This window comes from Heterocephalus glaber, unplaced genomic scaffold, assembly GCF_053883595.1.
Source record: "Heterocephalus glaber isolate CG9 unplaced genomic scaffold, H.glaber_assembly_v1.0 deba00001555, whole genome shotgun sequence".
Taxonomy (NCBI): Eukaryota; Metazoa; Chordata; class Mammalia; order Rodentia; family Bathyergidae; genus Heterocephalus; species Heterocephalus glaber.
In genome coordinates, this window is record NW_028258346.1 from 10,751,396 (window position 1) to 10,765,128 (window position 13,733).

At 36.1% G+C, this 13,733-nt stretch overlaps 1 long non-coding RNA gene across 19 annotated transcripts in view; it reads left to right on the forward strand.

Moving 5' to 3' along the window:
- The window catches only part of LOC147824090 (uncharacterized), a 160,721-nt gene that overhangs the window by 90,188 nt on the left and 56,800 nt on the right, over positions 1-13,733 (forward strand). For 18 of the 19 annotated variants that reach the window (XR_015442881.1, XR_015442888.1, XR_015442878.1 and 15 more), the window contains 2 exons: positions 5,187-5,281; positions 7,009-7,081. This is a non-coding gene — a long non-coding RNA (uncharacterized LOC147824090). Of the gene's footprint in view, positions 1-5,186; positions 5,282-6,060; positions 7,083-13,733 lie in introns of those variants that run through there. The other variant, XR_015442872.1, reaches the window with a different exon arrangement.

The window sequence follows — 13,733 nt, forward strand, 5'->3', positions numbered from 1 at the left end:
TGGACTGGACAGTCCCACTTCTATGGCACTACTGCTGTAAATTTTATGGCTTCTCAGGTTGGCTTTTGTCACTGCCTAAGGCTTTCTTTATTAGACCTGCCACATTGTTGGTATCTTTAACTTCAAGGAGTCTCCACTGTTCTTTCAGCTTCCCTCTCAGTGGTTCACTCATTGTCCACTCGTGGCCACACTGCCTGGCCTCCCAGGCCTTCTTCTGATATCTGGGTAGAAGCCTCCCTGACCATACAACTTTTGCATTCTGCATGCTTGCAAAGCCAGTATCACCTGGATGATGCCAAGGTCTTCCTGCCAGGTTGAGCAATAGCCAAACCCCTTGGGCCATGACTGCAGAGGCTTATAATTGCCTGGATGGCTGAGAAATGTGAAGCAAAACCTGGGGAACCAATTCCCTGGTGACCTTTCTGGAGCTGAGGGCTTATGAGGTCTTTCTCAAATGAAAGTTTCACAATTTTACACCCTTGAGTCTTCAAAGGGTAGGATCTTGTTAATTCCTGACATGCCCTCAAATTGTCTTCCCTATTGTCCTGATACAAAATACTTGACTTCTTTTTAATGATAATCATTTTAGGAACAATGATACCTTTTACTTCAACTTTGCAGGCATTTCCTTTAATGAAACTGAAAACTTCAAATTTTTCAAATCTGTTAGCTTCGAGGTTTACTCTTAATTTTCAGTATAAATCTGGCTAAAAGCAGCCATCAGTGACCAAGTCACAGCCTAAACACTGGACTGTCTTGAAATTTCCTTTACCAGATTAATTAGTCTGCTGTCCTTAATCTTAGCCTCCCTCAATGTCCTAGGTTATGTGTAAATGTAGACACATTTTCTACCAGAGCAAAATACACATAGCCCTTAGCCCAACTGCCAATGGAGTCTTTTTCCAAACTGAAACCTCCATGCCTGTCTTTTACTATCTGCTTTCCTATTAGCATTCTGAAATTCTGAATTTTAACCAGAAATCCCCAACAAGTTCAGTTTATAGCATTCTAGGGCTTCTCCAAATGGCTTAGTCACTTTCTAATCATGGGAACAAAATTCTCAACACTACAACTTAGAGAGGAAAGGTTTATTTCTGCTCATAGTTGAGTTTCTTATTGCTACCTCCTAATCAGACATGGCATGGTGGAAGAGCTTGGGTGGAGGACAGTTGCTCTTGCCATTGCATACAGGAAGCAGAGCGAAGACAGGAAGCAGGACAAGAATACACCCTTAGGTCATGCTTACCATGATCCACCTCCAATAGACCCCACGTCCTAACAGCAATTTAGATACTGTGCCTCCAAAAGCCCTAACTCTGAGCATATGAGGGTTTGTGGAACATTCATGTCTCTTCTTATAACTTACTTATCAATAAGTATTTATTTTACACTAGCAGGGCTGAAATCTAGAAGGATAGATTGGTTTATTTTATAAATAATAAAGAAATTCATAATTTTGTGCACTTGTCATCTACACATACCACATAAACACAGGCTTTTGATGTAAAGAAGAGAATGTTTGGGCAAGTAGGTATGAAGTCATCAATTTACAGAGTAATGAAAATGACTATTAAGATCCATTTCTGAGTCTGATCTGATTATACATGATTCTTAGAATACCTGGCTAATGTTACATCACATAATGTGGTAAGGGAGATATTTAATTTGAAGATTTTTATGGTTTGCTGAATATTCTACTTTGAATTTGTCTACATAGAATTTCCTGACAACTTCTGCTCATTTCTCCTTGGTGGTCTTTCCATTTTATCAACATCACAAGGATTGTCTGGTTCTTCTATTTTGAGATTCTAGAGATGCATATATTATAATGATAAGAAAAAAAGTTTATATATCATTATGATTGAATAACATGGCAAATCTAGATGGAAATAAACCAATTTGAACTGGTAGACATAGCCTCATCTGCCTGTGCATTCAGATGAGACAACTGAAACAGAATAGTGATTTAGATACCTTTGACTCTACCTGTTCATCTTTGGACATACTCAGCTATGAAGGGTATGACAAGCATATCTGGTAAAGTGGAAAGAGTCTCTTCCATGTTGACAGGGAAGGGGGTCGTTTGGGGATTTGCTGCTCCTTCACCTTCCTTGCTATGCCTTCCATCTCTTGCTGTATCTGATGGACACCTGCAGGTCGGCTGAGCAGCGCACTCCATGCATGCAGCTTCCCTGTGTCCTCACTGGCTACTTATCAGCTCTGCCCAGTAGCTTCTTTATCAACATAAGGTGGCCACTTTTAGAAGCACTAAATATATTTGTGGCTTTCAGAGAAGTGCAGGCTTATAAGTACTGAGAATAAAGGCAGTTACTTACCTGCCATTATATAGCAGATTTCCAGGGACTGAAAATATTTAAATTTCCATATCTGTAAACTTTTAGAGTTTTTGTAATGTATGATATTGAGTATGACAATGAATAAACATTAGATAAATGTATCTATAAAATAATACTTTATTTAGGATATTTGCTGTGTTAAAGAAGAGACAAGGCAACTTAGAAATGTGATTTATTTCTTGCAAAACAATTTTTTTGGGGGGGGTACTGGGGATCAAACTCGGGACCTTGCACTTGCGAGGAATGTGCCAGAACCACTAAGCTAAATCCCAGGCCCCTGAAAAACAAGTTTTTATCCAGTGTTGACTAGTTTATCTGATGCTGTCAGACAAGTTCTGATATGATCATGGATATATATATTTACCTAAAAATTTCAGATCAAATTTAAGGTTAAGCCTAAATTAAAGAGTGTGCCTAAGAATGTGCTCAAAATTAAAGTTGTTTTGCTATCACAGGATAAACATAATTTGGAAAATAATTCATGAATTAATTTGCTAACTGATAATATCTTGTTGAAAGAAATATTGCTGGAATATATTAACATAGATATGCAAATAAGGGTAGTTATAGTTTATTTATGGGAATGATTAATTACTGTAATGCTTTACTTATACTCCAAAATACATGAAATTAAGGAAATTGTATTTCTTCAGACAATTTCATAAACACAAATATATCAGAGGCCATTAATTTCACTTTTGAAGAAAAGCCAATATGTGATTTAAAGTATTAAATGTGTCAAGCTAATGGAGTTCAAGTTGTAAACTTTGATGAATGTGCTTAAATGGCTTAGTACAAAAAATTTCTGTCGTTTTCAGCAGATATTATTGTACTGAGCTTCCTTTTCTTTACTGTGGTAATAAAGTTGCTGAATATACCAAGGAAATCCAAAACATTTTTTTGTTTGGGTACCAGGGATCGAACTCGGGTCCTTTTGCTTCCAAGGCAGGCAGCGGAACCACTGAGCTAAACCACCGGTCCCCCCAAAATATTTTTATAAGAGCATATGGACTTATTATTACAAAGCACTCTCATCATTTGAGTTATTTAACAGTTATTCATTTGTATCATCTCATTTATTCACTCTTAACTTGACAAGTATTTATTGAGTGCCAGTTCTGAGTAATTCACTGAAATGTACATTACTGGGTATCACAGAGTGGTAGTCATGTTAGATACCAAGTGCAAAGATGTATAAGACTCAGTTTCCACTCACTGATAACCTTACACAGATAGCAAGCATTCATATGACAAAAGACAATGTCACCTAACTACTTGTCTCTATTGACAAAGGAATATGAAAAAACAAGTTAAGTGTGATTAATTCCATAGTATAGTGTAAATGGAAAAATGTGGTACAGTCACACTTAATTTGAATCACATATCTGACCCTTACCTATTTGGTATTTTTTTTCCTTCTAAATTTCCTCTGATTTTCTTCTGGCAACCACATTCTCAAGCCTTTCTTGTTTTGGGCCCCATGTTTGAGTTGGGGTGACCACTTACCTCTATACTCTAGAGTGAGTTGTTGATGTGGACATCAGATTGGGCTGGATGACCTCTTATATTTTCCTGGTCAAATGTTCCATAAAATGCTCACCATACAGACCAAAACTATTATCATTTTCCTATATTTGCTAATATTTTCTATAACAATTTTAAATAGATTAAATATACAATTGAGTTTTGTGGCTAAACATTTTAGTATGTATCTCCAGAAATCAAGGTTGTTCCATTCTTGCTATATAACCACTAAACCATTATCAGACTACAAATTAACCATTACCTAACAGCGTCTAGTATACCACACATTTCTTGCCTCAGTTACCCCAAATTGTTTGTTAAAATCGGTATACAATAAAAGACCACATTTTGTCCTTGAATGTTGTATCTCTTAGGTCTTTTTTCATCTTAAATGATTTTCTATGACATTAGTTTTTGACACTTATTCTGTAGACTATCTCATCTTCTAAAGTTATCTGAATATATTTATTTTTATCTATTATCTGTATTATCTATTATCTATATTATCTATATAATTACCTATCATCTATATAATATTATCTATTATCTATATAATATTATCTGATATATAAACAGAAAATAGATAAGTTGCCATTAGAAATAAGATGACCGTATTTGTCAAGAATAATTGATAGGTGGCGGGGTATAATAAAGACAGAACTATTTTTTCCCTTCAGTGTTTACTAATGAAAAAATTAGTCACAGGGTTATGATTAGGATAGCTAGATCTCTTCATTGGGAAGCCACATTTTCACCTTTAGGAGCAGTAAGTAATCTATGTAGTAAAATCTCAGCATCATGGTAATATCCATGAACTTCCTTGCTTTAATAAATCATTTCATTAGGGTTACAAACTATCAGTTGCTAAATGATATTCCTTCTATTAATTGTTGGTCCATATTCTGTAAATAAGAATCTTCCTTTATAACCCATGACCTTTACAATTAGCCAATAAAATTCTCATTGAAAAGTTAGGAGATAAGCTTAATGTCTACTTTTAGTTATCAATTTTCAGGAGAAATTATGTAATAATCATCATTATTGGTGGTCACTCAGGTATTTATTTTGTTGATTTAATTTTTGGCTTTCAATATAGTTATATAAAATATTGCTTTAAGATAGTAACTGAAGATAAATAATCATAGTAAATGTTATAGCTACTCACCAATATTTCTGTGATAACTTCTGAGTCTGAGATGTTTGCTTTTCCCTATTCTCTTGAAGCAGTGATCTAGTCATGTGAGACAGATCAATGAAATATAGTGAAGAGTTACTGCCAATCAGTTCTTCATGCTCTCCCCACAGGTGAATATTACCATTCCAGCTAGTGGCTCTTCATCTACTTTTCCTGAGAGACGACTATGAGGACTATACCCCAAATAACACTCAAGTGATACATAGTAAGAGAGAAATACACTTGTTTCTTTAATCATTAATATTTTAATTTTATACACCATACTCTAACATTTCCAGATAAAGGAGGGGTGGTCTAAGAATACAGTGAATAATTAAATTTTTAAAAAAATTATTAGGGTAAAATATATTGCCATTAATCTGCCTCCAAATATTTTCCCTCACTTTGAATGCACTTATCCATTTTTCTTGCCACTTTCTGAAGCAGGTCTAAAAGTCCTCTTTGGTGTCATCAGTAGCCTTCATGGTCTCAGTCAACTCAAAACATTTATCTTGACTTTGGGGGAGAGCTAGAAGTTTTATGGTGCCAGACTGGAACACACTGGTGTGCTTTTATGGACCTTCCGCTCCACCTGAAGATACTGGGCAGCAGCATTCACTGTAGTTTTTGACCCTACCTTGTAAACCCACTCTTGAAGGACTTGCAGAACTCTTCTGAAAGAGGATGAGTAAGAGGGTAAGCCTGTCCAAAGCAAGGAGTATTTTGAGGGGGATTAATGGCAACGTATCTTTTACCATAATAAAATTTTAAATTTAAACATTCACTGTATATTTTGATCAACTTTGCATGTACTGATGTAGTATCTCGAAGAATATAGAATGGCAAAGAGTTTTTTTTTCAAATTATGACTTTGGAATTTGCCTATCACTAAAATACCTTCATGCAATATGGGACTGTTTTCAAATATTCAGATATTCTGTACTAAATAGAGAAAACTCAGATAACTCAAGATTTTTACTTTTCTTCCTTATGTTCTCACATTAGATAAATCCTTCTGACCAGAATGTGCCAGCTCATTTGGTGGCAGAAGAACTGAAGATCCTTTAGATACATTTTGCTTAAATAGATCATTGTAGTTTATCTCCAGATTGAAGGAAATGGCAGAGAAATGGGGAAGAAGAGTCAAAACAATTGTTTAACTGAGAAATGATTATCCATATGTGACTGCAGGGCTTGCGAGAAATTAAAAAGGCTAAAATGCTACCAGTGTCTCCATTCAGCTCCAATCCTTTTTCAGTATGTTCATGTTTTTCGGCTTCCCGGCGATTTTTCAGACTCAATCTCTGTATCACACCCAATGCTATCACACCATATGCTGCTTTCTGCCCTTTCACACTCCTCAAGAACATTGTAAAGCTAAAAATCTATAGTCTAGTCTGAGAAGTAAGAAATACCCCAAAATAACTATATCACAAAAGAGAGGGTGATAAATACCACAGGAGAGGAATAGATAAAGTGCTAAAGAGGTAGGTAGAAAGATTGTTTCTAGCTGTGAGATATAAGTGGGGACTTTTTAATACAGACTTCAAAAGGGAGATAAAACTATGGTTGTAAAAAAAAACAGAGGAGGAAAGATCCACTCTAATCAGATTGTGGGAGAAAACACTGGTTGGTGGAGGAAACATGTGAAGCCTCACCAAGGAGCTATGTTAGAAAAGAGGCTCTTTTCACTTCTCTGTAATGAAACGTAGGACTTTCTTCCCCCTGGAAAAATCACAGCTATTGCAGATCCTTGGTGTTCTGTAAGCCAGCCCCTGCATATAAGTAATTACTATAACAGTGATACTTAAGTGGCACTTTTTAGTGTAAACATTTCCAATTCATTCCAAAATAATTTAGGTCTCATAATTGTTTATTGTAGCATTTCTTTGGTTGCCTTTAACAATATTTCAGAAGGTCATTATTTTACTTGACATCCTATTCTCTCACCAGACTTTCAGCTCCAGGAGTAAAGGTACTGTCAGTCTCTTGTGTTCCTACTGATCAGCTCAGCATCTGGATCATAGTAAGTGCCTCCAAAATATTTGTCAATTATGTCAAAGCTAGGGTTTTTGCTAGCCAGAGTAGATTATAATTTTTACTTTACATTAGAGGTTAAGAGTCAAGGTAAGACATAAGTTAAAGTTCCTATATGACTGTGTATTATCAAAGTGAGTGGTAGTAGGATTTTTTTGGAAATTTTGCTTTATTGCTACATTTTAGGTATACAATATAATGACATTCATCCTTGGAAATTTGCACCTTTACATAATCTCTCTTGGTTCTTATTTCCCCCCTTCCGCCGCCCTCCCTTCAACCCCTCCATCCGTCCATATTTACAAAGACTTTGTTTCCATTTGTTCATTTTCTCACATTAATTCCATTCCCTTCTTTCCCTTCCCCTACCTCTCCCACTTCCCCTTCCCCTTTGACCCTTTACACATTATCTATTATACATTTTAGTCCTTATTTACACTTTCAGTTTCTCACATTAGGAAAACTATTTAGTATTTACACATGTGTGTCCTATTTATTTCACTTAAGAATATTGCCTCAATGTGCATCCATTTAGCGATAAATGTCTCTGGTTTCTCATTTTTTGTGGCTGAGTAGTACTCCATTTTGTAAAAAACATTTTTCTTTATCCAGTCTCCACTTGATTGGTAATTGGGCTGCTTCCAAGTTTTAGCTATTACAAATTCTGCTGCTATGAACATGGGTGCACATATATCACTGTGATATGATTCTTTTATATTTTGGGGGAAGATACCCAGCAGGGGAGTAGCTGGGTCAAATGGGACTTCCAGTCCTAGTTTTTTGAGGTATCTGCATACTGATTTCCACAGTGGTTGCACCAGTCTACACTCCCACCAGCAGAGGAGCAGTGTTTGTCTTTCCCCACAGCCCCACCAGCATTTGTTATTGGTCGATTTCTTGATAGAGCCATTTTTTCTGGAGTGAGGTGGAATCTCAGTGTTCTTTTCATTTGCATCTCTCGAATGACCAGTGATACTGAACATTTTTTCATGTTTATTTGCTATTTCTACTTCTTTGAGAAATATCTGTTCATTTCAGATGCCCATTTTTGGACTGGGTCTTTAAATTTGGGAGGTCTGATTTTTTTACCTTAACTATAGATTCTAGATAGTAGACCTTTGTCTGAGGAACAGGAGGTGAAAATTTTTTCACACATTATGGGTTGTAACTTCATACTGTTGGTGGTTTCTCTTACTGTGCAGAAGCTTTTTAATAAGAAGAGATCTCACTTGTTGATTGTTTGTGCTAGTTCACGGGCAACTGAGGTTTTGTTCATAAAATCTTTTCCTACACCAATGTCTTCAAGAGTTCTACATGACCTCTGTTCCAGCTGGTTCAGAATTTCTATTTTAATATTTAGATCTTTAATCTATTTCGATTTTAGTTTAGTGCATGGTGAGAGATATAGGTCTAGATTTAATCTTTGACAGGTTGAAACCCAATTTTTCCAGCACCATTTATTAAAGAGGCTATCTTTCCTCCAGTGAGGATGGTTGGCTCCTTTGTAGAAAATGAGATGGCTGAGTGTGTCTGGAGTTCGTTTGGCATCTTCTTGTCTGTTCCACTGGTCCTCAGGTCTGTTTCTTTGCCAGTACCATGCTGTTTTTATCACAGTAGCTTTGTAGTAGAGTTGCAGGTGGGGGTTTGTGATACCCCCTGCCATGATTCTGTTACCTAGAATTGTTTTTGCTATTCTGGGTCTCTTCTTGTTCTAAATGAATTTTTGGATTGTTTTGTCAAGGTCCATGAAGTATGCTGCTGGGATTTCAATTGGGATTGCACTGAATGTATATACCAGTTTTGGAAGTATAGCCATTTTCACTATGATGATCCTTCTTAGCCAGGAGCAGGGGATGTCTTTCCATTTTCTGATATCATCTTCAATCTCTCTGTTCAGAGTGCTAAAGTTTTCAGAAAGAGGTCTTTGATTTATTTTGTTAGGTTGATTCCTAGGCATTTCAGTTTTTTGGATGCTATTGTGAAAGGAATTATTTGCACCATTTCTCTCTCAGTGAGTCTGTTGTTCATGTAGAAGAAAGGTATTGATTTTTGTGTGTTGACCTTGTATCCAGATATTCTATTGAATATGATATTGAGTCTAGAAGAGTTTTGGTGGTATTCTTGGGGTATTCTATATAGAGTAACATGTAATCTGCAAATAATGACCATTTAACTTCTTCATTTCCTATCTTTATTCCTTTTATTTCTTTCTCTTGACTAATTGCTGTGGCTGATGTTACCAAAACTATATTGAACAGGAGTGGTGATAGTGGACATCCTTCTCTTGTTCCTGATTTTAGTGTGAAGGATTTCAGTTTTTGACCATTTAGTATGATATTGGCTGTTGGCTTTTCATAGACGGCTTTTATCAGATTGAGGTAGAGACTGTCTATTCCAATTTTTGTAAGCTTTTATCATAAATGCATGCTGGATTTTGTCCAATGCTTTTTCTTCATCTATGGAGATGATCATATGGTTTCTGTCCTTGGCTCTATTGGCATAGTATAACATATTAATTGATTTGCATATGTTGAAACGTCCCTGCATCCCTGGGATGAATCCCAATTGGTCAGGGTGTATGATCTTCTTGATGATCTTCTGCATTCTATATGCCAGTATCTTATTTAGGATTTTTGCATCTATGTTCATTAGTGAGATTGGCCTATAGCTCTCTTTTTCGGTTGGGTCTTTCTCTGCTTTGGGGATCAAGGTGATGCTTGCTTCCAGGAATGAATTTGGGAGTATTGCTTCCCTTTGAATTTCAATGAAGAGTTTAAAGAGTAGTGGCAGTAGTTCCCTCTAAGTGTCTTGAAGAATTCACCATTGAAGCCCTCAGGGCCCTGGCTTTTCTTAGTTGGTAAGCTTTTAATTATGTTTTCAATTTCATTGATTGATATTGGGTCATTTAGAATTTTTAGGTCATCTTCATTCAGCTTTGGTAATTCACACATATCTAGGACTCTGTCCATTTCTTGTGTGTTTTCCATTTTATTGGTGTATAGGTTCTCCAAGTAGGTATTGATGATCCTCTGGATTTTTGCTGCGTACCTTTTGATTTCACCTTTTTCATCCCTAATTGCATGGATTTGAGCCTTTTCTTTCCTTTTTTTGATGAGGTTGGCTAAGAGTTTGTCAATTTTGTTTATTCTTTTGAAGAACCAACTCTTGGCTTCATTAATTTTTTGTATCATTCTCTTTGTCACCATTGAATTGATTTCTGCTCTGATCTTTATAATTTTTTCCCTTGTATGAGTTTTGGGTTTGCCCTTCTCTTCTTTTCTAGAAGCTTGAGGTTCAGCATCAGGTTGTTTAATTGGGCTCGTTCTGTTTTCCTTATATGCATATTCACTGCTAAGAATTTCCCCATTAAGACTGATTTCTTTATGTCCTATAGATTCTGATATGTCATATTGTCATTGTCATTTAATTCAAGGAACTGTCTGATTTCTTCTTTAATTTTGTCTGTGACCCATTGGTTATTCAGAAGTGTGTTGTTCAATTTCCATGTGTTTATGAAATTTTTGCAGTTTCTTTTGCTATGGATCTCCAATTTCATTGCACTATGGTCTGATAATATAAAGGGGATGACTTTAGTTCCTTTGCACTTACTAAAATCTGTTCTATAAGCGAGTAAGTGGTCTATTTTGGAGAATGACCTGTGTGCAGGGGAAACGAATCTCTGATTTTGTAGGGTGGAACATTCTATAAACGTTTGTTAAGCTCATTTGTTCAAGAGTTTGATTTAGTTCTATTATTTCATTACTTATATTTTGTCTACTTGATCTCTCTATTTGTGACAGAGGGATATTGAGTTCCCCCTTTACTATTTTATTAGTGCATATATGACTTTTCTTGTCCATTAGTATTTGTTTTATACAGTTGGACGCACTAGTCTTTGGTGCATATGTATTCATGATTGTCATCTCTTCCTCTTGGATTGATCCCTTTACAAGCATGTAGTGTCCTTCTTTGTCTCTCTTAATCAGTGTTGGTTTGAAATCCACTTGATCTGCAAAGAGGATAGATACTCCTGCTTTTTATCAGGTTTCTGTTGCATGGAGTATTGTTTTCCACCCTTTAACTTTCATTCTATGAGTTTCTTTTTGAATTAAGTGTGTTTCTTGTTTTCAGCATATTGTTGGATCTTACTTTTTGACTCATTCTGCCAGTCTATTTCTATTGACTGGTGAATTAAGAACATTAACATTGATGGTTATAATTGATATGTATTGACTTATCATTGGCATGTGTTTTTCTTTTTGTTGGATTCTCCCCCTTTGCATTTAATTTCTTGTTGCACCTGATGGATTCATTCTGCTATGCTTCCTGGAGTTGTGATCCCTGTTGTCTTTTCCTAGGATATTATCGAAAATTTTTTAGAGTACTGGTTTGGTATTCATGAAGATCCTAAGGTGTTCTTTGTCACAAAAGTATCTTATTTCTCCATCATTTTTTTTTTGTACCGGGGATCAAACTGATGTCCTTGCACTTGTGCAGCAGGTGACAAAACCACTGAGCTAAATCCCCAGCCCCCATTTCTCCATCAATTTTGAAAGATAGTTTTGCTGTGTACAACAGTCTGGGTTGGAGGCTATTTCCCTCTAGGGCTTGGAATACATCACTCCAAGCTCTTCTTGCCTTGATGGTTTGTGTTGAGAAGTCTGTTGTGATTCTGATGGGATTTCCTTTGTATGTGATTTGCTTCTTTTCTCTAACTGCTTGTAGAACTTTGTTCTTCTGTTGGGTTTTTGGAATCTTCACAACTATATGCCTATGTGTAGATTTCTTTTGATCACATCTAGTTGGACTCCTATATGCCTTGCTTATCTAAATTTCAAGTTGTTTTCCCCTGCTTGGGAAGTTTTCTGCCATTACTTCTGTGAAGAGTTTTTTTTATGTCATATGCACTCTCTCCTGTTTCTTCATTGACTCCAATCAGTCTTATGTTATTCTTCTTTGCATCACCTAGCAGCTGCTTGATTGATTTCTTGTGGTCTTTTACAATTTTAATGAAATTTTTGTTTTCCTGGTCACTAATTGCAATCTTATCTTTTTTATCTGAAATTCTGTCCTCACATTGGCTTATTCTGCTGTGTAGACTTTCAATGGAGTTTTTAATCTCCTGGAAATCTGTTTGTATCTGTTTTATGGATTCCTTTTGTTTCCTTGGTTGGGATTCCATCATGTTCCTCAGCTTCTCTCTGATTTATTAATCATGTCTTAAACTATGAGCACAATCTCTGGTGTTATCTGAGAAATTACTTCTCATTTCATTTTTTCTAGATCCTCTTTTGTTTCCAGTTCAGGGAGTCCAGGTGGTTGAGTATCAGAGTATTCCATCTCATTTCCCTTTGTGATTGCTGTAGGTGATCTGGAAGTCTGGTTTTGAGACTTGTTTACATGTCTTCTCATTTCAACTGGAGCAGGGATCAGGAGTGTATGCTCCTGGCGGCCATATGGCTCACCTCCTCTGCACTAGAAGCATCGGTATGATGGCCTGGAAGCCCCTTCTCCTACACTGGGAGGGGTGGTATGGCCACCCAGAAGCCTTCTCCTCTGTGCTAGGAGCCTGTAGTAGTTTTTGTTGACTGCTACATTACCTCACTTTCAGAGGCTGAGAACAGCACACTTCTGTTTTCTCAGTTGGGTAGATGCAGAAATCTGATACAGCTCACACTGGCTTAAATAAAAACAAGATGTAAGAAGGCTTGAGTATCTTTCTTGATATTCTAGAGAATTTACTTGATTACTTTTTTCAACTTCTGGAGGCTACATACTTTCCATGGCCCACCCTTCCTTCCTTCCTTCCTTCCTTCCTTCCTTCCTTCCTTCCTTCCTTCCGTCCTTCCTTCCTTCCTTCTTTTCTTCCTTCCTTCCTTGCTCTTCAGTGCTAGCAGCATTAAATAACCTTTCCTTGCCTCTCTCTTGCAAGCTCTCCTGAGTCCTTTTAGTCTCATGGATGTTTGCAATTATATTAAGGTCACTTGAGGAATAAAATCTTTCCCATTTTAAGATCAGCTGATTAATATTAATTCCACCTGCAACATTCAGCCTCCTCTGCCATGTAACCTAACTTGCAACTCAACCGCAACAATGAAAGCCTTAGGATAAGTACGCCATTGCATATTTCTACAAAGGAATATTATTCAGCCACAAAAAGAAACAAACTTGATAAACGTAGCAAAGATGAATCTCAAAAAAATCATACTAGTGAGAGAATAATCATACAAAATATGTCATAGTGTACAAATCCATTTATGTGAAGTTTTAGAGTAAGGACACTACTCTGTGGTAAAAATAATGTATATAATGATAATTGTCATTGGGACAGAATTGATTGAGATGCAGAAGGAATGGAATTTCTGAGATGATAATAATGCTGGGTGCCTTTATAAGGGTTTATTTAAACAGACTTCATGTTGCATTTTCCAAACTCAAGGAGTATATACTTAAGAATTAATGATCTAATTTTACATGGATATTCATTAAAATATATAAATAAATGCTGAATTCTAATAATTATATGCACATTGAAATATTTAGGAGTTTCCCGATATTTTTAATTTATTTAGAAAAGTATCAAAAAATAATATGAATAATGGATAAAGCTAGGAGTAAGCCAGTGAATAAATATGGGATAA